The following is a 24,182-nucleotide window of genomic DNA, read 5'->3' as shown; positions in this document are numbered from 1 at the left end:
GACAGTTATTCTTCATCGATGGCACTAACAATGCGATCGCGCCTACTCGTCACCGATTTCGTCCAAACTTACGGCATACGCAGAGCATGGTCAGAAATGAAGGTGATAAAAGTGGAGGCTTCAGATGGCCAATCTTTTAGAAAAAAATAGCACTCTTGGTGCGGTTCAGAGGAGCATGAGCCATTTATGTTAGCTTTACCTGCCGGCAGCGGCTGGTGCAAAGTAGAGTACAGACCAGTAATTCGAGGTACGTGTGTCGAGTCCTTATGCCAAAATTGTTCAATTTCTTATTTTCAATATTTACGTTACTTACACTGCAGATGAATGGAAATAATGCTCAGTACATTGCATTTATTAATATTTAATAAGAAACGTGAAAAAGAAAGTCAAAGTGAAATTCGGGATTGCAAATAAATTTCCATGGAGCGGCTGTTGTGTGTACACGAGATAGTTCGTATATAAAATTAGATACCATTAATATTTTACAGTTGATAATTTACATTTGCTGGAGTGGCATTCATCTTACAGACAGGGGAAGCAATAATTTTCTAAGCATCTTTCACACGTTATAAACGCCTCGTTTTAACAATTACGTGTTGCTTTAAAGCTTCTATAGAAAAAGCTAGTTTTCATAAAAGATTCTCTCTAATCTTACGTTTTAGCAGCAAACCAAGCACAACACAAAATTTCGTCAAATATTGGTAAGGATAGCTATACACTTGGCCATTTCCATCTCCCACTCTTGCTATTTTCAGTTCTGGCCAAGCCCTACATATACCATCAATTCGGACGAATGTTTTCTTCAATTCTGCCTAGAATTTGTCCCAGCTACTGAGCTTCTCTTCATTGATCTCCAAGCACCGCTGGGGTGTGCCGTCCAAGTAAAAGCAAACATTTGTGAGACACATCATGTAAGCTTGCTTATTGTATATGGCAGCTACGTCGAACCTTTAAATCGTTTCATCAGATCCTAACCAGCGTCTCCAGGAAACACTGATGGATGCCTGTTCTGTTGTTCTGGAATCCGTTGTTTTCCTAAACATACGACCTGGGGAACGATGTACTACTTGTATTCCGATTCCTGTCCGTGGAGTCGACGGCGTTTACGTACACTACTGGCCATTAAAATTGCTACACCACGAACATGACGAGCTACAGACGCGAAATTTAAGCGACAGGAAGAAGATGCTGTGATAAACAAATGATTAGCTTTTCAGAGCATTCACACAAGGTTGGCGCCGGTGCCGACACCTACAGCGTGCTCTCATGAGGAAAGTTTCCAACCGATTTCTCATACACAAACAGCAGTTGACCGGCGTTGCTGGTGAAACGTTGTTGTGACGCCTCTTGTAAGGAGGAGAAATGCGTACCATCACGTTTCCGACTTAATTAAAGGTCGGATTGCAGCCTATCGCGATTGCGATTTATCGTATCGCAACATTGCTGCTCACATTGGTTGAGATCCAATGACTGTTAGCAGAATATGGAATCGGTAGGTTCAGGAGGGTAATACGGAACGCCGTGCTGGATCCCAACGGTCTCGTATCACTAGCAGTCGAGAAGACAGGCATCTTATCCGCATGGCTGTACCGGACCGTGCAGCCACGTCTCGATCCATGAGTCAACAGATGGGGACATTTGCAAGACAACAACCATCTGCACGAACAGTTCGACGACGTTTGCAGCAGCATGGTTGGTTGGTTTTGGGGGAAGGAGACCAGACAGCGAGGTCATCGGTCTCATCGGATTAGGGAAGGACGGGGAAGGAAGTCGGCCGTGCCCTTTGAACGGAACCATCCCGGCATTCGCCTGGAGCGATTTAGGGAAATCACGGAAAACCTAAATCAGGATGGCCGGACGCGGGATTGAACCGTCGTCCTCCCGAATGCAATAGCATGGACTATCAGCTGCGGTAACCCTTGACGCTGCATCACAGATAGCAGCGCCTGGGATGGTGTACTAGACGACGAACCTGGGTGCACCAATGGCAAAACGTCATTTTTTCGGATGAATACAGGTACTGCTTACAGCATCATGATGCTCGCATCCGTGTTTGGCGACATCGCGGTGAACGCACATTGGAAGCGTGTATTCGTCATCGTCATACTGGTGTATCACCCGACTTGATGGTATGGGGTGACATTGGTTACACGTCTCGCTCACCTCTTGTTCGCACTGACGGCACTTTGAACAGTGGACGTTACATTTCAGATGTGTTACGACCCATGGCTCTACCCTTCATTCGATCCCTGCGAAACCCTACATTTCAGCAGGAAAAAGCACTACCGCATGTTGCAGGTCCTGTACGGACCTTTCTGGATACAGAAAATGTTGGACTGCTGCTCTGGCCAGCACATTCTCCAGATCTCTCACCAACTGAAAACGTCTGGTTAATGGTGGCCGAGCAACTGGCTCGTCACAATATGCCAGCCACTACTCTTGATGAAGTGTGGTATCGTGCTGAAGCTGCATGGGCAGCTGTACCTGTACACGCCATCCAAGCTCTGTTTGACTCAGTTCCCAGGCGTATCAAGGCCGTTATTACATTCATAGGTGGTTGTTCTAGGTACTGATTTCTCAGGATCTGTGCACCCAAATTGCGTGAAAAAGTAATTACATGTCAGTTCTAGTATAATATCTTTGTCCAATGAATATCCGTTTATCATGTGTATTTCTTCTTGGTGTAGCAATTTTAATGGCCAGTAGTGTAGTATGTCTATAGCAATTTATATATTGTGAAATACTCGGCGCCTAGACCAAACAATATCACGTCGCAACGACAATCAAGTTCAAATCCGTAGTCAGGGTCACCAACGTAGTGAGGGTGACCAAGGAGAGGGTGCTCCATGTGTGGAGGAAGTCTTTTGTAGTTAGAAACTTGATTACAACACACTGTTTCTCACGCACTGATATAGTTACGTTACACATCGCCATGTTACACGTATCAATTCGGGGTCGTGTAGCGGCAGAGGTTACCTCAACCAATACCGAGAAGAGAATAAAAAATTCAGAGGTATTACTTTGCAGCGCGCCTTCGTCTTTTGCCCAGTTGACTTAGTACTACCTACTAATACTACGTTTTCTATTTATTTAAACTGTATTTCAACTGCTTTTGTATGGTTTACAAATGTTTTTGAATATTTCTCTCTCTATCTCTCTCTCTCACGCTCTCTTTTGGTTTTGTTTCATTTTTTTGTTTTTCGTTACATTAAAGTACTGCACTTTATAGTTTAATGCTGCATTATAGTGTATTACAGCTAATGGCTTTCATTTATTAGTTTTACACAGATTTGGAACATTTGATAAGATGATAAAATATCTCAATTTAAATGTTCCCACAGATTATAAGTGAAAGAGTGATACATTTTTATATGTGTATTTTTTTGTAATGTATGCTATCTAGTGTTTACTTGACAACGAATGACATGTGTGTAGTACATTTTATACACCATATAGATTCATGTCACCAAATGAACTATAAATAAATACTATGTGCTTACTTGACATATGGACAAATGCATTATGTGACTGAAATTCTGATAAAATCCAATGACAGTTATTTTGGCTAGAAATCTATTTTAAAAACTGCACTATCTTCTTTCTATAATTTCTGTATTCAATCGTTATATGATAAATCACACACTATCACTTCATCACACTGACATACTCGATATCATATGAACAAGCATGATCTTCATGTAAGTGACGAATAAAACTGAACTGAACTGAATCTATTTGTGTATATTTTTGAGGCGATACGTCATGTACCAAATACGTACACCTGCAGTATCTACATGTACATCTGGAAGATCGTGAATCAGGATGAAGTCAGCAGAATCTACAACACTTATTTCAGTGCAACTGCTTATAACACACACACACACACACACATACATATATATATATATATATATATATATATATATATATATATATATATATATATATATTTCATTCTGTACTCGTGGGAGCAAGGTGGGTTGTTGTAGAGCTTTGTATTCAAGCAGCAATGTGGATCCACTTTTGTGAATGCGAGAGGATTTCCAGGTAACCAAGGAAAACCTCGTTCACTACATTTTTGTGTACTTTTCATTGTTTATCTACAGTATACTGTTCCAGCAACGACGCATTGTATAGTCAGGGACTTTTCAACTAAACTCCAGTTAGTAGCGCAAAGGGAGACCCAGTTGGGATATTTGAGTGGGGACTTCCATTTCGGTATCTACCTCACATCGAAGGTAAGCCTCTCGAAAACCTTCCCCAGAAGCGGGGAATTCGAACTATCTTTAATTTAAATATGGCCGATTTTGCTTATGGCTGCAAAACATTTTTTTTAAATTTTTGTCCATTGCGATTACAATTTCGAGTACTGCTCACCTTCAGGCAAAAGTCTCAAACGTAAATATACATACACGCATAATCACAGCCACTAAAACAAACACACTAACCGTCACCGACTACTATGAAAATGGCGTAAAATTACTGCTTACTACTACTGGCTCTTTAGGTGGTGACGTAACCTTTAAGGTTTTTGTTAGTTTTTGCGTTAAATCACGATTTGTTGCATTTTTTCAGCTGGTTGAGCCAATAAAAAAATCACTGTTTAAAGATATACTTCTCTTTATTCCACTTGTGACCCTGGCATTCCAAGATTTTCCTAAATGATAAATTTATTAGTTCTTGACAAAATACAATAACTCTGTTCTACCCATAGCGATAAATTCTCCATGATATGTGGCGTATGTATACTACCACTATTACTTTTCTGCGTGCCCAAGAGAACAGACTTCCAGTGGAAACAACTTATATGTGCATATAGTATCTTTGAGTTATCTTTAGAGTCTCTAAGTTGCTGTCAGCTACAAATTACCGATGTTATTGTAACGTAGTACACAAAAACATAAATACAGTCGCCAGTACAACCATCAAAGGAATGCGAACGGTGTCCGGGTCATATGGTATGTGAATAATCAGAAAAATGCAATAGTAACATTTCTTACGTTATAAGCATTTCTTTCTATTATAAATTTTAATGGACTTGATCACAAAAATGTATCAACAGTTAGATAATAATTGCTTTCTGTTAGTGTGGAAACTTCCTAATGAAGGTATTAAAACATTAAAAATAGTAAAACATTAAAAATGTGCTATCACTCATACCTAAGTACAGTGTTATCCACAACAACATCGTTACTAAGCATAGTTGTCATCGTCCGAAGGCTGATCAAAACGCGACTATTGGTATAAAAAACCAGTATGAGACTAATCTTTGTCCATGCTTGCATGCAGAGATGTGTACAAATTGTTTAAAACTAGATACTCCCCCATTAGCACAGGAAGTTAGAACTAGAAGTGGAATTCTGTGGTTGAAGATTAAAATTCGTGAATTATACAAGATTAAAGACTTACGTGAAAGGGGGGGTTTCAAGAATACAGTTTCAACTTTGCAACGTTCTGTCCAGTCTGAACATAATCATGTACACTAATATTCTCTGGCATGAGAACCCATTTATAGGTGACACAAAAAAAATTTATATATAAGAAAATGCTTTAAAAGGAACTTATAAAAGTACACACATTCTACGCAGATTTCGTTAACTAATGAAGAGCAAGCTATGCTAAAAAATCTTACGCTACAATTTTGTCCTGAGCTTAGGCTGACTAAAAATAAGAAATTAATGCCGAAACAAAAGTAGCCACTGAAGTAGTTAAGATGACTAAATTCAATATAACTGATACCGCTGTTAAAATCAAATAATTTCTAATGGAACAGCATAATACTAACAATGCAACTAATAAAAGCAATCAGATGTTGAATAACCTTAGTAAAAGATAATGAGAAAGCCACCATTACTGACACTGATAAAGATAACACAGTTGCCATTACCAACGATAGCGACTATATTAAGAAAACAGAGTGCTCATTTAATGCAAATGGCAGTACTGAGATTAAAAACATCTCTCTAAAGTACTTCGTAACACCATAAAAAGATGAAGATTACTATTTACAGGAAGAGAGAAGTCTGTTAGAATGGTGAATCCCAGTATTCCACAGCTAAGATCTTAAATTAAAATTCATAGAGAGGAGAACTATGAATTGAATAAAGTGCAAAATAAAAATTAAAATAGGCTTGTATTTTCAACAGTTTTTTAGTGTAAAGAATAGTTATGAGCTTGTTAAAATGTTGGCACAAATTAAAATCCTTGATGGTATGAAATTAGCATCTCCAGACATTGCCAACTTACATATAAATATCCCAACCCAGAAAGTATACGTTTTGTAAAGGCAAATTCATTGTTGCATAAGATTAGTAGAGCGACAGTCATCGAACTGGTAATGTTGCTAGAGCTGTCACTAATGTGTAACCTGTTTGTTTTTAATGGAAAGGTATATCACCAAAAAGATGGACTTTCTATGAGCAATAGTCTAGCTGGCACGTTAGCTGATATATTCATTAATCATCTGGAAAACAAATTGTTTAAAAAATGCAGTATGCTATAGTAAGAAAACTGTGTATTACAAACGATAATTAGAGGAAACAATTCTTCTAGAAAGTAGCAAATATGACAAATTATTAGACAACCTTATTATGTGATACACACTCTAAAAATTAATTTTCCTTTAATTGAACAGAATTATTTTATTAATAATCTTGACTGGAAATTATTGGCAAAAATGACAAGCTTGTCTTCGAAATATAGAGAAAACTGACGTGCAGAAACGTTATAATTAGCACACATTCGTACCACCCACATCGTTAAAAAAAGTTTTTAAATCTATCATCCAGTGTCTCTTGTGGTTAGTTATTCAGCCGGACGAGACCAACAAGGAAATGGAAATTTTAAAGCAGATTGCAGTAGCTAATGTCAGTAATATTTATTATAAAAAAAACTGAGGCTCTCACAAAAAGCTAATGACACCACCTTGACTAGGAATAATAAAAGAAAGTTAAAAACAAAGTGTGATGCCACGACATACAACAGTTAAGTATGACTGAAAATTAACATTTTCTTCGAAAAACAAACCTAAAGACAGGCTTCCAAACCACTTATATCTTATAATCACGTCTTAGACACAAGAATGGTCTCAAGCACGATAAATTTCTTATTTCAGGAACATATAAAATTAACTGAAATGGCTGTGACCAATATTGCGTTGGTCAGACGCAACACTCTTTCAAAACACAGTTTAGTGAGCACACCTGCTGGCAGTATAAAGGAACTTTCGGGGTGCATATTACTACAGAATACCATTCTGTTCAAGATATTAACAAAAATGTGGAAATGTGGCACACTGCAATAAAGGGAAGTTGTAAGATGTACGGGAAGAAATCGAAATGTATAGTAAAAAGAAAGATTCTCCTGAGCTAATACTCGACGAGCAACGAGACTAAAGTCATTGCTATTATTTTAATGTTTTTGATGACCTACTTTAAAGAGAGAAAATTTAGTATCTTAACAAATTACTTTGCCGATAGATAGGAAAATCCACATTTTGAATGTGTTCTACTTCGTAGGATGCCAACACAGACTCATTGTCTTCCCGTCGCCCACGTTGCTTGTGCTTCGACATCGGCTCTCTTATTGTTTTAATCCTTCTATAAAAATATTTTTTAATTTTTTTAGGAGCCAAATTAACTGAAAGGTAATTTTTCTGTTTGTTTCCTTAGATTTGAGGTTCGTTTCGAGTAAACCGAAACTGGTTATTGCAGTGTTGTTACTACGTTTTATTGTGATCAAGACAATAAAAGTTTATAATAAATAACGCAGATCACCACTGATCAGTGCGTCTCCCTCAGCCGATGATATCAGGTCTTATGCGCTTGCTATTTAACTGTCATGAGGGAATATACAAACGAAAGTTGGAGCCACAATCACTAAGCAAAGCAATCTGCATCCTCGTAAACACTGTAAGGTAAAGCTAAAACTGTCGTCAGCCCAAAGGTTTACTTGAAGAGCCTCTCTGATTCACTAGGTGTGGTCCTGTCGGAGGTCGAGTGCCACTGCCTCCCTCCGAGATGTGAACTGACTTACTCAGCCATTTACAGGGGAACTTATAGTTCAGCGTGGACTAGAAACAACTGTGCAACTCGGCAGTATTCACATAAGCAATGCCAGAGGTTAAAGAAAGGATAAACGATTTAGGCAGCATAACGGAAAAAGAATGGTACTAGGCCACTTTCATTATGAAAACAAATTTGCTTCTAATAATGGCACGAATAACTAAGTGCTTGTCCAGCCAAATGGTTGGTCAGTTCATTTCCGGGGATACCGACATGTTATAGGACCAACAGATAGAGAACTAGACAACAGTATAACTAACAGAGACAAGGTCAAGAGTAGCACCCTGTGAGGGGTGATAAGAGTTACATTGGTTAATAGCCTGGAGACTGTTCATTGAGTCACTATAAATTAAAACGCGATTGAGTGATTTCTGTTTAATAAACTTAGAGGTCTGTCAATAGTTATCAGTATCAATGTTAAAAACACTACACATCCCAGCAGCGAATCCTGACATGCAGGAGACGTAATAGCACATCTCATCCCTTTACAGCCATCACTGTACATGGTGATAGCACGATGGTACCCCTGAAGAATTTAGAGAAACAGACGCCGAAATGTCATGGGGCGAGTGACACTTTAGGTCCTTCAGACTCATCAGTCCTCATTCGTGGTCTGGGTACTAACGAAGCGGGCGTTTGTGCAGGTAAACACGTGACGCATATTCTAAGGGGGTATGCGGAAGTTCCAGCCTAGAGCCTCGAAGCGCATTCAAAGTGGTAATCCCACACAAGGTTGGGGGGAGGGGCGGACTATGTGGTCGACGTTCCTTATATGAAAAAAAGAATATTTCACGTTGGATGATTGGGAAATTTTCGGGCGATAGTTGTAGAAGTGAGCAAGAGTTGATACTTTCGGAACTGAAGATGTTGGTTAGTTGGTTGGTTGGTTGATTCGGGGGAGGGGACCAAACAGCGAGATCATCAGTCCCAATGGTGTAGGGAAGGATGGGGAAGGAAGTTGGTCGTACCCTTACAAAGACACCATCCCAGCATTTTCCTGAAGCGATTTAGGGAAATCACGGAAAACCTAAATCAGGAAGGTCGGACAGAGTTTGAACCGACGCCCTTCCGAATGCGACTGAAGAGGTAAAATCCCCAATTTGGTGAGGAGACTCTCTACAGGACTAATTCAGAAGGCATTGATAGATTGGGTCCAATAATTAAATAGCCAAAGGGGCAGCTGAGTCATAAACATGGCAGCTATGGTCCAAACGATACGAGGCCAGAACCTAGTAAATATGATGTAGAAGGTGCGATTTACTACTCAGCAGATATCAGAGAGCATTCAGTTTCCGCATGCTGCTAGTCTTTAGTTGACGAATAGGTGGCGGCCATGTCAGCTTTTTATCCAAGAAGGGTCCCAAAAATCTGGACTACGCAACAACATCCAAGCGCTAGCTACTCAAGTAGAGTTCTGGGTCTGGATGGACCGTGGTACGACGACAGAAATCAAGGGGGAGAACTGGAAGCAATTGGGTAGTGGTCAAGCAGAGACCCTGCGGGTGGCACCTTCGAGCTGGCGTTCATTTAAGGCTACAGATCAGGAGTTATTCCAAATGTAATAGTAGACACTATACATCACGGGGGTGATCAGTGGTTCGACGAGCCTATATCCTCTGAAGAAGAAATCGTTTCCAGTGTAATGTTTCTTTATTTACGTGACCATTACGGCACTCCAACCCCCGTTCTCGATACCAGTAATATCTTACTACTTTTCTGCGAAGTAACAGACATATTTTTGTGACAATATTCACATTTGGTTTTATTAATGTATAGGTACTCCGATGTATCGATATATTACAGTGATATGGTTCTTGTGTTTATTCATTCCTGTAAGACTGTCATAATCTTTGACTTACTTGTAACCGTTTTGGCGTAAATGCGCAGAGAGCAGTCTTTGTTTCACTTTGCAGAAGTTAAGTTGTTATTTCGCTTAGTAAAAGAACAGTCAAGTCTTGTGTTTGGTTAAAGTGGAAATTAAATATATGAAGATTGATACAAAACTATTTTCTTGATGATGTGACAATTAAGAGGAAGTATATGTGAATTTACAAGATGTTTATTAAAAATGTGGATCGTGAACACCAAGTCAAAAATTATTTCTACCATGTCATTGTTCTGATCTGGGATTGTTTGATCATTAAGAATTTCCTGAAAACCGCATTTGTTAGGTCTTCAAATATTGCTAAAATACAGATCTGGACCTTCTAGCAATCAACAAGATGAGCCATAAGGAATTCCACGAAATCTACGTGGGAATCCATTCAAGATAAGTGCCAAATTAATGAGTTTTTTTACAGTGACCTCATTATTTGCATTCTGACGATACCATCCACAGTCAATAACTTAATTGTTGCCCGATAAAGCGAACATATACTGCGTGAGCAACATTATTAATCTGATTTCTAATCTACTTTGCAAGTGGTGGTATTGTTAGACCAGTTAGACGGCTGCGCGAGCCATCGGGTTCTCCAAGTCAACAGTGAAATCCTCTAAGGTAATAAACAGTCGCACGACAACCGTTTATCACCACTTTCCATTGCCGAACGGTATTTCTACGTCAACAAACTCTTTGAACATACGTCCTATTGTCTGCAGTTCTAAATTAAAATGATAGTGTGGCATTGATGGCAGGAAGGCCCCAACCGAAGAAGTTCGGCAACCAAGTTGCAAGTCTTATTTCAGGTGACGCCACATTGGGCGACTTGCGTGTCAGTGATGATGAACGATGATAATACAACACCCAATGGACGAGCGAAGAAAATCTTCAACGAGGCCGGGAATCGAACCCGCGAACGCTGCATGGTAGGCAAACACGTTACCACTCAGCTAAGCAGGCGGACTTGCAGTTCTAACTATTAACACTTCACACACTGCTCTGAATATTCTCTAATTTTCTGAATAATCTCATGTTTACTTCCTAACGCCGCAATTTTCGCTGGTGTATTGTACTGCTGTATGACACGATGACACGTTCCCTCTCCCCCCCCCCCTCCCCCGTAACACAAACAGAGCCCCATAAATTAGATTAGAATCTGCACTTCCCTGACGCCAGCGGTTGGCTGCGACACGGTCGCTTACGTGGAGCGCCAGTTTTCTGGCGTGCCTAGCCTACAACACCAGTGAATGGCGCGTCAGTGTACAGCCAGCCGCTACTATGGCGGCTCGTAACTTAAACAGCGGCTTCACACAAACAGTACGTATACCAAAGTGGTGCGCAAACCATTTCACATTTTGGCTTAGCCTTCTATCATTAACCATTCTAATTTTTCTTAAATTTGTGATTATCCTTTATGTTATGTAATTTGATTATTCGCAATGTAAGAGTGTGCTGGTTAGAAGATTTTAAGTAATCGATTACTGGCGGAAGGAACTGAACAAACGATTGGGTCACCACTGTTAAATTAATCTGTAATTCGGTACTGGGAACCACAGACTGTTCATTATAGACACCCAAGGAGCAGACCCCTGGTGTATATTCCCCGATCCTTTTTTCTCCTCAGTCTCCCTTGAGTTTATTTTGTTCAGTTTGCTGCTCCCACCTTGTGATAAATGACTGCAGTGAAATTACCTAAGCAAACACGTACCTGGCTCGTCACGTTGTATTGATAGCGCAGGCTGAACGGGTCCCGTGAAACCTGCCCGGCTTGCGGAAGCCCAAGTTGGCCTGCTTTAACTACTGTGCTTCGGTACACATGTACTCTCGTGTCTCCGTTGCGGCAGGTCTAGCTGCTATAATGGTTGCGGCCCCCATCTCCGCCGCAACCATTATAGCAGCTCGACCTGCCGCAAAATTCATCGAAGAATCTCTCTTACTTATGAAGAAAAATGTACCTATAGCAACAAATGCTGCTATTATAAATGAAAAAAATGATGTAATTTCATATGTAAAAAAAAATTATTTTGTTATGTTTTCGAACTTCCACTGCTGTGAGTGTAAATTCTGAATCCTTCCTGGTCATGCTGACAAAGTTTTATGAAATTATCTGTAAAAGTATAGACAGTGGAAATTAAAATGTCCTGTGATGCCCCTCCTGCTCCAAGTCGGCCCTTAAATGTTCACGTAATCGTTGGCTGTAACACGACCTTTGACGGTAATGTTGGGACCTTCAGATACCATGATATGGTTGTCAACACCATCACACTTCCACCTCCGTGCTTAACCGCTGGAATCAAGTAATCAGGATTGTAGGCTTATTTTGGCGTTCTCCAGACTTAAAGCCGGCCCGACGTTGGAAATAACGAAAACGTTGACTCGTCGGACCATAGGACGTGTTTTCACTGATCAGCCGTTCAGGATTTATGCTCCTGACAACACGTTTTGTGCTTCTTTGGGTTGGTTTTCGTTACTGATGGTTTCGGTACAGCATCTTGTTCACGAATAGTCGCTTTATGGAGTTCTTGGCGGACAGTGTCGATAGATACGGGGTCTCGAAGATGGCTATCGAGCTCTGCAGTCACTATAGCGGCAATAGTTTTGTGTTGTTTTGACGCAATTCGTTTCAGAGTACGACGCTCTCTGTCATTTAGTTTTAATTTGCTCCCACTATTACGTTTATACGATGATGTCTTTCCATGTTCTGTGTAGGCTGTCATGACTGTTGAAACAGTTGCTCTTGAGACATTCAGTAAGTTGGCTGTTTCGGTTACTGATGCTCCAGCTAATCGGGCTCCCACACTCTGCCTCTTTGGAACTCTGTTGGGTCTTTCATTGCAAGTCGACCTCGGCCTCTGAATGCAAATACGAAATGTGCACTACTCGTAAACAACCTGCACTGATGCCTAGTCCGTACTGAACACGCGCAGTCCAACGCGACACGTGCCTTACCTGCGTTGTTGACTGTCAGACACAACCATCCCATTACTACCACTGTTCACATTATTTTGCCTATCCCCTGTATTTCTGTAGTCAATAAAAAGCGACGCTTGAAGTGGTGTAAAGAGCGATGCAACTGGACAGTGGATGGCTGGAAACGAGTGATCTGAAGCGATGAGTAACTTCATACCTTGTGACAATCCGATGGAAGGGTTTGTGTATGACAAATGCATGTAGGGCGTTACCTGTCATCACAATATAGTGCCAACAGAGAAGCAGAGGGGAGGTTATATTACGTACGGTATGGAGGTGTTTTTCGCTGGTAGTGTTTGGTCCCCTTATTGCGCTTAAGAGAACGCTAAATGTGGAAGGCTATTGAATCTGCCTTTTGCCCGTCATCCATGGCTCGCACGATATCATGTGCGAAAAGGACAAGCTCATTTTCGCACGAGCTACAGTGGTTACAAGTCCACATTAAACCACAAATCACCGGCTGAGTACGTCACTTCAAAGGCCTGCAAGAGGCAAGGGCGTAACCACACCCAGTAAAGCACTATGGTTGAGGATAAGGTTACTTTCTTTAAAATGGTGTAACTAAATCACTCCCACAACGAGCTACGGCCAATTTCGTCCGTCTCTCTACTCCCTCGCGTGACCTAGTGCGTGGCCTCTAGTGACCTGCATGTCGACGGGACGTTACTCCCTGACCTCACTGCTTTGTGCAAGTTATGAACACGTGCCAGTCGATGAACAAAGCAAGCTTCCGCTCAGCTCTCTGCTGTGACAAACGCACGGAAAGGCACGCTCTGCTGATTCGAAAAAACATTTCACAATTTACTACCGGGGCAGGTCGACTAAAGGAACTCATAACCTCCATAAAAACGCATCTCATAATTTGTCCGAAAAAGACCTATGATAGTGTTACAAGAATAAATGTGCTGTTCATAGCCACGAGTATAGTAAAGCAAGTATAATGAAGACTAAAATTAGAGGTACAGAATTTCTTGAACGGTTTCTACACGCATATGCTTCGCAAATCATTGCACAGTGTATGTCAGAGGTCTCAAAATTTTCCAAAAGTTTTTGATTCAGTACCACATCGACGATTTCTAAAGGAAATTTGATACACACAACTACATCGAATCTATCCTGAAAAGCTGGACGCAGCACGTTATCCCGAATGCAGAGTCATTTACTCACGCTAAAGTAATATACTCGTATATTTTGAGCTGTGGAAGTTGTCACTGTCGTACACCAGGGAAGCAACAGAGAAAAGCACCCTCCACCACGCAGGCACAGTCTATGGAGTCGCAGTGTATATATATACGTATATGGAGAGAGAGAGAGAAAGAAAGAGAGAGAGAGAACCACTTTCAGCTGCTTTTTCCTTTCCCGTTACACTGGGGAATGTGTAGGACAGGGGGAATTAGTTTACAAGGAAAATATCTTCAAAACGCTCTTACGACTCATCATAGAATATTGCTCCATATGTAGGACCCCTTCCAAATAGGAAAGGGGGTATTGAACGCATAAAAAGGTCAGTACGAATAGTCATGGATTTGTTTGACGCTTAGGAGAATGTCACAGAGATGCTGATGAAACTGAAGTGGCTGACGCTTTAAGAGACACACCGACTACAAAGCCTTCCTGCAAAGTTACGAATACAGTGTTAAGGGAGGCGTCTAGGAATATACTACGTATCGTTCCCATGGGGACCGCGAAACAGTATTAGACATACTAAGATAAAACAGACAAAGGAGCAGAAGAATGTCTTCTTGTTGCTCGCTAACATTTAAAGAGAATCGTTAGTGGCCTTATTGGCAAGATGCTGCCCCATGGAGGAATTAAACCAGTATTCCAGAGCGGTCGCAAGACCCGATACCTGGCTCTGCACACTGCAGGTGTCTACGAACTTCGACATGACAGCGGTGAAGTCTACGTTGGTGAAACCGGGAGACCGATTAGCACTCGCGTGGTAAAGGAGGACCGCTACGTACGACTGGAGCAACACAGCAAATCGGCTACAGTTGAACACTTCCAGGACTGTGGTCGATCTGTTAGTTTTCAAGGACCTGCTCGGTGCCGTGGATACAGCAGCGTAAGATAAGAGAGACTGTCTAAGAAATGAGATGATCGTGGTCCGAAACCGCGCTGCTGCTACGGTCGCAGGTTCGAATCCTGCCTCGGATATGTATGTGTGTGATGTCCTTGGTTAGTTAGGTTTAAGTAGTTCTATGTTCTAGGGAACTGATGACATGAGATGTTAAGTCCCATAGTGCTCAGAGCCATTTGAACCATTTTTTACGGTCGGTAGAGAGGACTGATGATAAAAATCCCATAACTGTGATGGTCTGTTGCAAAAACCACCTCTCTGCACGTTCGTCTGTCTGAAAGAACCCACGATCACACAACCAACCAAAGAGGTCTTGAAATGTTGTATGATGTGGTTGGTATCCTTGAAGGTACTTGTTTCGGTGTAGCTGAGCTGCCTCTCGACAGTTTCCATCTGCTTGGCCGTACACAAACACCATCTCGGCTTGTTCCCGACATGAATACCGGACCATTGTGATGCTTACAGTTCGCTGCGTCATTCACACAGCCTGTAACACCCAAAGAACACACGGCCCGTGGTCGGAGGCACTTTCATTCGTAAACGCCATCTACCGTGGCAACTATGCATTTCCGGACACAGGTTTCTCTATTTCCAGTCTGGAATCCGTCCCTGCAGTTTGTCGGTTTTATTAATGTTCAACCTGTGTAGGGGAAGACCCAGTGCACTCGGTCTTCAGGCCACAAGTGGCCCATCGGGACCATTCGACCGCCGTGTCATCCTCAGCTGAGGATGCGGATAGGAGGGGCGCGTGGTCAGCACACCACTCTCCCGGTCGTTATGATGGTTTTCTTTGACCGGAGTCGCTACTATTCGGTCGAGTAGTTCCTCAATTGGCATCACGAGGCTGAGTGCACCCCGAAAAATGGCAACAGCACATGGCGGCCCGGATGGTCACCCATCCAAGTGCCGGCCACGCCCGCCAGCGGTGAACTTCGGTGATCTGACGGGAACTGGTGTAACCACTGCGACCTTGCCCAGAATCCACCAGTTATTCGCCCTGCAGAGTACCGCTGCAGAGTCGGTCGAAACATCGGCATTTTAGAGCTTTTAATGTTTCATAATGACGTGGCCTAATACCCTAAACGATTTTTTTTTTCAAATTCATACTGACCGTTGAAAGAAACGAACTTACATAAGAATAAACAATCCTGCAGAAGCATTAATACACTACTGCCATTAAAATCGCTACACCAAGAAGAAATGCAGATGATAAACGGGTATTCATTGGACAAATATATTATACTAGAACTGACATCTGATTACATTTTCACGCAATTTGGGTGCATAGATCCTGAGAAATCAGTACCCAGAACAACCACCTCTGGCCGTAATAACGGCCTTGATACGCCTGGGCATTGAGTCAAACAGAGCTTGGATGGCGTGTACAGGTACAGCTGCCCATGCAGCTTCAACACGATACCACACTTCATCAAGAGTAGTGACTGGCGTATTGTTACGAGCCAGTTGCTCGGACACCATTGACCAGACTTCAATTGGTGAGAGATCTGGAGAATGTGCTGGCCAGGGCAGCAGTCGAACATTTTCTGTATCCAGAAAGGCTCGTACAGGACCTGCAACATGCGGTCGTGCATTGTTCTGCTGAAATGAAGGGTTTCGCAGGGATCGAATGAAGGGTAGAGCCACGGGTCGTAACACATCTGAAATGTAACGTCCACTGTTCAAAGTGGCGTCAATGCGAACAAGAGGTGACCGATACGTGTAACCAATGGCACCCCATACCACCACGCCGGGTGATACGCCAGCATGGCGATGACGAATACACCCTTCCAATGTGCGTTCACCGCGATGTCGCCAAACACGGATGCGATCATCATGATGCTGTAAACAGAACCTGGATTCATCGGAAAAAATTACGTTTTGCCGTTCGCGCACCCAGGTTCGTCGTTGAGTACACCATCGCAGGCGTTCCTGTCTGTGATGCAGGGTCAAGGGTAACCGCAGCCATGGTCTCCAAGCTGATAGTCCATGCTGCTGCAAACGTCGTCGAACTGTTCGTGCAGATGTTTTTTGTCTTGCAAACGTCCCCATCTGTTGACTCAGGGATCGAGACGTGGCTGCACGATCCGTTACAGCCAAGCGGATAAGATGCCTGTCATCTCGACTGCTAGTGATACGAGACCGTTGGGATCCAGCTCGGTGTTCCGTATTACCCTCCTGAACCCACCGAATCCATATTCTGCTAACAGTCATTGGATCTCGACCAACGCGAGCACCAATGTCGCGATACGATAAACCGCAATCGCGATAGGCCACAATCCGACCTTTATCAAAGTCGGAAACGTGTAACTGTGTCCTTACCCCGTATTCGAATAGAGTAGAATTAAGAGTCGGTGATAGCGGTATGAAGTAGGCTCCGTCATGCAATATACACTGGCTTGCAGGCTATACTTGTTGGTTTACACTGGTGAGCCAGAAATAGAGTTGCGCTTTGCCAATACTATTGCTCGGTATCCAACGATTAATGGTTCAAATGGGACTTAACATCTGAGGTCTTCAGTCCCCCTAGAACTTAGATCTACTTAAACCTATCTCATTTAAGGACATCACACACATCCATGCCCGAGACAGGATTCGAACCTGCGACCGTAGCGGACGCACGGTTCGAGACTGAAGCGCCTAGAACCGCTCGGCCACAAGGCCCGGCGATTTTTCTTTGTTTCTTTGTCTGCTTGTTTTGCACATAATTAGAACCATACATCTTTCATCTTTAGTCCATTGTGTATTTTATATCCTTACAAAATATGAATTGCATTTTAATAAGCAATAAAAATTAATGAATCGCTTATCTCCTACGCTATAATGTAACCAAAGCAATTATTTTGATGCAAGTACAGTTTACGTGCATAAACATAAAAGACTTTTGGAGTTATTAACATTAGAAGACAGTCCTAGGTTGCACAACGTTCTTGCTTTTGAGTGAATAAAGAGCATTGTGCAATATAGGACTGTCCTTTAATATTAATCACAATAAAAGGTTGCTGCACCACCGTGACACAACGGATTAGAATGAGTTTGATATAATTATTGTTGTTATTTTGTACTCACTAGAACGGTCTTCTTCATGATCAAAGGCAAGAGTTTCTTGCTGTTGCTGATAAGTGCAAAATTTGTTTGTGAATGACAGAAACGTGTTTTCTGTATCTCGAAGAAGCATTGAAGCGGTGTTTGATATGTTTTTGTGTGTGTGTGTGTGTGTGTGTGTGTGTGTGTGTGTGTGTGGTTTTTTTTTTTTTTGAGATTTTGCATTTTTTTTAGTAATTTGCTTTCGCTAGCGCTATGTGATAAATCTATATTAGAATTCCATTTCTGCTGTAAATACTCTCTATTTTTAAGAAACAGTTCGTAGGATAACTACATAGTACAAAAATGTTCCGGAGATTAGGTGGCCCATTATAGGTCCCCAATCACTTTCTACACGGTCACCGCCTCCAGTTGATAGACCAATCTAGTAAATACAGAAACAAAACGATCCAAACAACGTAACGCCCATTAGGTATGCAACACACCTAATGTTGAGGTAACGCGGTTACGATCTTAACTGACCTACGCTAACTGGAAAGCTACCGTAGTCTACGCTTACTTATGACAGAGTGCGGTAGCCTACGGTAGCTCTACAACTCTAGCGAGAACATTTTGAGCACTGTATGCCGCCTCGTGGGTCTGTGGCCACGTGATGCGGCAACGAAAGTACCGGGTGATCAAAAAGTCAGTATAAATTTGAAAACTGAATAAATCACGGAATAATGTAGATAGAGAGGTACAAATTGACACATATGGTTGGAATGACATGGGGTTTTATTAGAACCAAAAAAATACAAAAAGTTCAAAAAATGTCCGACAGATGGCGCTTCATCTGATCAGAATAGCAATATGATTTTTCTGACGTTTCGCCAGCACGAGTGGCTGGCATTGTCAAAGCTTCACCCTCCATTGCCGGTGGTGAACTGGAGGCGAGCTCGCGGCCGCAGACTATATGTACCTGGCGCGCCAACGTCCGAGGGCTTCTCCGCGGTCATTTCCGGTGCAGTTCTCTTGCTACCTGCGACGGTCGTTCGCTGCAGTACGGGCAGCCAGGATCAGTGTAACAGAGCCAAACACTCGGCGAAGTAAGGAACCAGAAAAAGAAATGTCGGGTACGGCCTTTCTGCCATACATTCCCAGAGTGACGGACATAATCGGCCTTATATAGCGCAAACACGGCGTAAAGACGATTTTCAAACCGACAAGGAAGATCAAAGAGTGTCTTAGATCGGCGAAGGAGAAAAGAGACCCACTTGCAATGTCGGGAATATACCGTATACCATGCACATGCGGAAAAGTTTATGTCGGAATGAGTGGACGATCAATCAACACCAGAATCAAAGAGCATAAGCGACATTGCAGGTTGGGGCAGGTGGAGAAATCGGCCGTGGCAGAGCATGCACTGAATGAGACCGACCACGTAATAAAAGTCGCCGACACGGAAGTTCTGGCTGTAGAGAAGCACTATCAAACGCGCTTGTTCAGAGAAGCTATAGAAATCCAAAAACACGCGAACAGTTTCAACAAGAAAGAGGAAAGCCTTAAGGTAAACGGATCCTGGCTGCCCGTACTGCAGCGAACGACCGTCGCAGGTAGCAAGAGGAGAACCGCACGGGAAATGACCGCGGAGAAGCCCTCGGACGTTGGCGCGCCAGGTACATGTAGTCTGCGGCCGCGAGCTCGCCTCCAGTTCACCACCGGCAATGGAGGGTGAAGCTTTGACAATGCCAGCCACTCGTGCTAGCGAAACGTCAGAAAAATCATTAGATGAACGTCGGCCGAAGAACCCAAGACAGAAGCCAATAGGCAGTTTGTCAACAAGTGGCCACGAAAGCCTTAACAATTTTGTAGAATAGCAATAATTAGCATAACAATATAAGACAAAGCAAAGATGATGTTCTTTACAGGAAATGCTCAATATATCCACCACCATTCCTCAACAATAGCTGTAGTCGAGGAATAATGTTGTGAAGAGCACTTTAAAGCATGTCCGGAGTTATGGTGAGGCACTGGCGTCGGATGTTGACTTTCAGCATCCCTAGAGATGTCGGTTGATCACGATACACTTGCGACTTCAGGTAACCCCAAAGCCAATAATCGCATAGGCTGAGGTCTGGGGACCTGGGAGGCCAAGCATGACGAAAGTCGCGGCTGAGCACACGTTCATCACCAAACGACGCTTGCAAGAGATCTTTCACGCTTCTAGCAATACTTTGTTTTTTTCCGGTTCTAATAAAACCCCATGTCATTTCAAGCATGTGTGTCAATTTTTACCTCTCTATCTACATTATTCCGTGGTTTATTAAGTTTTCAAATTTATACTGACTTTTAGATCACCTGGTATATTAGCTTAAACGAATGGGAACACATTCTAGCGACAATACTGGCCGCAAATGAAGAAACCCACTGACATACCGACTTTGGCGGAGGGCGGATTGTTACGGCCCAGTACCTGGAAACAATCAATGCGGAAACAGCGAAGCTGGTCCACTGTTGGCGTGAAATTATCCGGAACAGATCGTCAATGGAAAGTGGTTGATAGACGGTGAAACGACGATTAGATGCCCTCACGTCATCACAAAACGTTTAACTCGGGGCTTGTCCGTTCTATAAAGCAGTATAGGCGGCGGTCAGACCCATGTATTTCGGAGCACACCGTTCAGCGTTTATTGTTGAACATGGGGCTCTGTAGCTGATGACGGCTGTGTTCTCATGGTGACCCAATGAATTCGTCCGTTACGTTAGCAGTTGGCAGGGAGTTTGGACACTGGAGGAATGGAAACGTTTCGCCTGGTCGGACGCATCACGTTTCTTGTTACACCAGCAGGATGGTCATGTCTGGATGCGCCGTCATCCAGGGCCACGGTTACTCAGTATGGGCACCACACCACAGGTGTAGGCTCGTGGGGGTAGTACTATCCTAGAGGCGACATTCATCTGGGCATCCACGGGACCTGCGATAATATCGAAGGCACCACGACGGCAGAGGACCACCTTCATCCCTTCCCCGACGGCGATGGTATTTTCCAACAGGATAACTGTCCATGTCGCAGGGTCAGAATCTTGCCATAGTGCTTTAAGAAGCGTGATGGCGAGCCTACGTTGATATCTTAGCCTGATGTGCACCCAATGGAACACATGTGGGATGCTTTCGGGTGCCAGCTCCTTGTCCATAAAGTCACTGGCCCACAATTTACGTTAACTGCGTGTCCTGCGTGTAGACTTCCGATGACACATCCTCAGGAAAGCTACCAAGGATTTGGCGAATCCGTGCCATGCAGAATCACTGTTCCATTGGCTTCCAAAGGAATACTGAGACGCCATTAAGCTAGTGGTCCTAATATTTTGGCTCAAAATTGTGGCTGGTAACAATTCAAACAAATAAAGTAGTCGTAGCATGAAACAGTTAAAAGATGGATAAACTCACCGTGGGGAACTAGTTGACTGGTGACTGGTCGTTTTCGGACTCGTTTATTTTTATTCGTTCACTGTTCATTTGCTATTAGCTAATCACACCGCCAAACAAAAAAATTAAGAACCCAGAATTCCACGAGGAAAATAATTAAACTTCATGGGTTCAGACGGTATGGGATGTTATTTCAGTATTTCAGTATTTTTAAAATCTAGTCAAATTGACAACTTGGCAGTATGAGCCCACTTATGAATAAGACTCTGGGCTGGATGCACGCACTGTTTCGGCTGGGAAGGGTGTCTACAGCCGTTGTATGCTCACCTAAGCTGCCCAACAACTGTTGTAATTCATCCCTGAAATTCTTGATTCTGGCTCCGAAACGGAGTTGACATCCTGGCTGGATCTACAATTATTATCAGGGACATGGCTGGGGTCCTTGCTGGCCCTGGCAGTACCTCAAAATAAAGCAGGTAGTTCATAGAGTTACGTGCCATGATTGTTTTTGGGCATTGTCCTATTCAAAAAATGGCGCCACGATATCGTCGCACGAGAGGTAACAAATTAGGATCCACGCTGTGCAGGACGTGCAACTGTACCGTCAGAGTTCCCTCACTCACCACCAGTCGTGACCTGAGATCATACACGATGGCTCCCACGTCATGACGCCACGAATAGCACTGTTGCGCGTCTCTATAGCATTCGAAGGACAGGACCTCTCCCCAGGCTGCTGCCATACTCGCCGACGGTGGTCATCTGGGTAGCACAGGACCGCCATCATCGCCGTACACAATGCTACGCCGTTTATCAGCAGTCGATGCTTGGTGATCACGACATCACTCCAAACACAGCCCTTTGTGTTATGGTGCTAATGACAGCCTATGCAACGAACGGTAGTTGCCTAGCTTGGATGGTGCTGATCTCCAACCAGTGGTGCAGAATAACGGGAAAAACCCACTATGGTTCAACAACAAAGTTAGGAGACTACTGCGAAAGCAAAGAGAGCTTCACTGCAAATTTAAACGCAGCCATAACCTCTCAGACAAACTGAAGCTAAACGATGTCAAAGTTAGCGTAAGGAGGGCTATGCGTGAAGCGTTCAGCGAATTCGAAAGTAAAATTCTATGTACCGACTTGACAGAAAATCCTAGGAAGTTCTGGTCTTACGTTAAATAAGTAAGTGGATCGAAACAGCATATCCAGACACTCTGGGATGATAATGACATTGAAACAGAGGATGACACGCGTAAAGCTGAAATACTAAACTCCTTTTTCCAAAGCTGTTTCACAGAGGAAGACCGCACTGCGGTTCCTTCTCTAAATCCTCGCACGAACGAAAAAATGTCTGACATCGAAATAAGTGTCCAAGTAACAGAAAAGCAACTGAAATCACTCAACAGAGGAAAGTCCATTGGACGTGACGGGATACCAATACGATTCTACACAGAGTACGCGAAAGAACTTGGCCCCCTTCTAACAGCCGTGTACCGCAAGTCTCTAGAGGAACGGAAGGTTCCAAATGATTGTAAAAGAGCACAGGTAGTCCCAGTTTTCAAGAAGGGTCGTCGAGCAGATACGCAAAACTATAGGCCTATACTATGACATCGATCTGTTGTAGAATTTTAGAACATGTTTTTTGCTCGCGTATCATGTCGTTTCTGGACACCCAGAATCTACTCTGTAGGAATCAACATGGATTCCGGAAACAGCGATCGTGTGAGACCCAACTCGCTTTATTTGTTCATGAGACCCAGAAAATATTAGATACAGGCTCCCAGGTAGATGCCATTTTCCTTGACTTTCGGAAGGCATGCAATACAGTTCCGCACTGTCGCCTGATAAACAAAGTGAGAGCCTACGGAATATCAGACCAGCTGTGTGGCTGGATTGAAGAGTTTTTAGCATACAGAACAGACGTTAAAGTAGCCTCTGGCGTGCCACAGGGGACTGTTATGGGACCATTGCTTTTCACAATATATATAAATGACCTAGTAGATAGTGTCGGAAGTTCCATGCGGCTTCTCGCCGATTATGCTGTAGTACACAGAGAAGTTGCAGCATTAGAAAATTGCAGCGAAATGCAGGAAGATCTGCAGCGGATAGGCACTTGGTGCAGGGAGTGGCAACTGACACTTAACATAGACAAATGTAAATGACTCTGAGCACTATGCGACTTAACTTCTGTCACCAGTCGCCTAGAACTTAGAACTAATTAAACCTAACTAACCTAAGGACATCACACACATCCATGCCCGAGGCAGGATTCGAACCTGCGACCGAAGCGGTCGCTCGGCTCCAGACTGTAGCGCGTAGAACCGCACGGCCACTCCGGTCGGCAGACAAATGTAATGTATTGCGAATGCATAGAAAGAAGGATCCTTTATTGTATGATTATATGATGGCGGAACAAACACTGGTAGTAGTTACTTCTGTAAAATATCTGGGAGTATGCGTGCGGAACGATTTGAAGTCGAATGATCACATAAAATTAATTGTTGGTAAGGCGGGTGCCAGGTTGAGATTCATTGGGAGAGTCCTTAGAAAATGTAGTCCATCAACAAAGGAGGTGGCTTACAAAACACTCGTTCGACCTATACAGAGCTATTACAAATGATTGAAGCGATTTCATAAATTCACCGTAGCTCCATTCATTGACATATGGTCACGGCACACTACAGATACGTAGAAAAACTCATAAAGTTTTGTTCGGCTGAAGCCGCACTTCAGGTTTCTGCCGTA

General features: G+C 43.0%; 1 protein-coding gene across 3 annotated transcripts in view; it reads left to right on the top strand.

The window, feature by feature from the left end:
* LOC126416779 (fatty acid 2-hydroxylase) overlaps positions 1-24,182 on the top strand; it is a 519,796-nt gene that overhangs the window by 242,746 nt on the left and 252,868 nt on the right. The window contains exon 1 of one of the 3 annotated variants that reach the window (XM_050084640.1): positions 11,208-11,259. The exons of the other annotated variants lie outside the window; for them this stretch is intronic. The gene's annotated coding sequence lies outside the window, so the exon portion shown is untranslated. Of the gene's footprint in view, positions 1-11,207; positions 11,260-24,182 lie in introns of those variants that run through there. 3 annotated transcript variants of the gene reach the window in all.

This window comes from Schistocerca serialis, chromosome 8, assembly GCF_023864345.2.
Source record: "Schistocerca serialis cubense isolate TAMUIC-IGC-003099 chromosome 8, iqSchSeri2.2, whole genome shotgun sequence".
In the NCBI taxonomy this organism is placed as follows: domain Eukaryota; kingdom Metazoa; phylum Arthropoda; class Insecta; order Orthoptera; family Acrididae; genus Schistocerca; species Schistocerca serialis.
The sequence above is the reverse complement of the archived record's forward strand: the minus strand, read 5'-3'. Positions and strand labels throughout refer to the sequence as shown.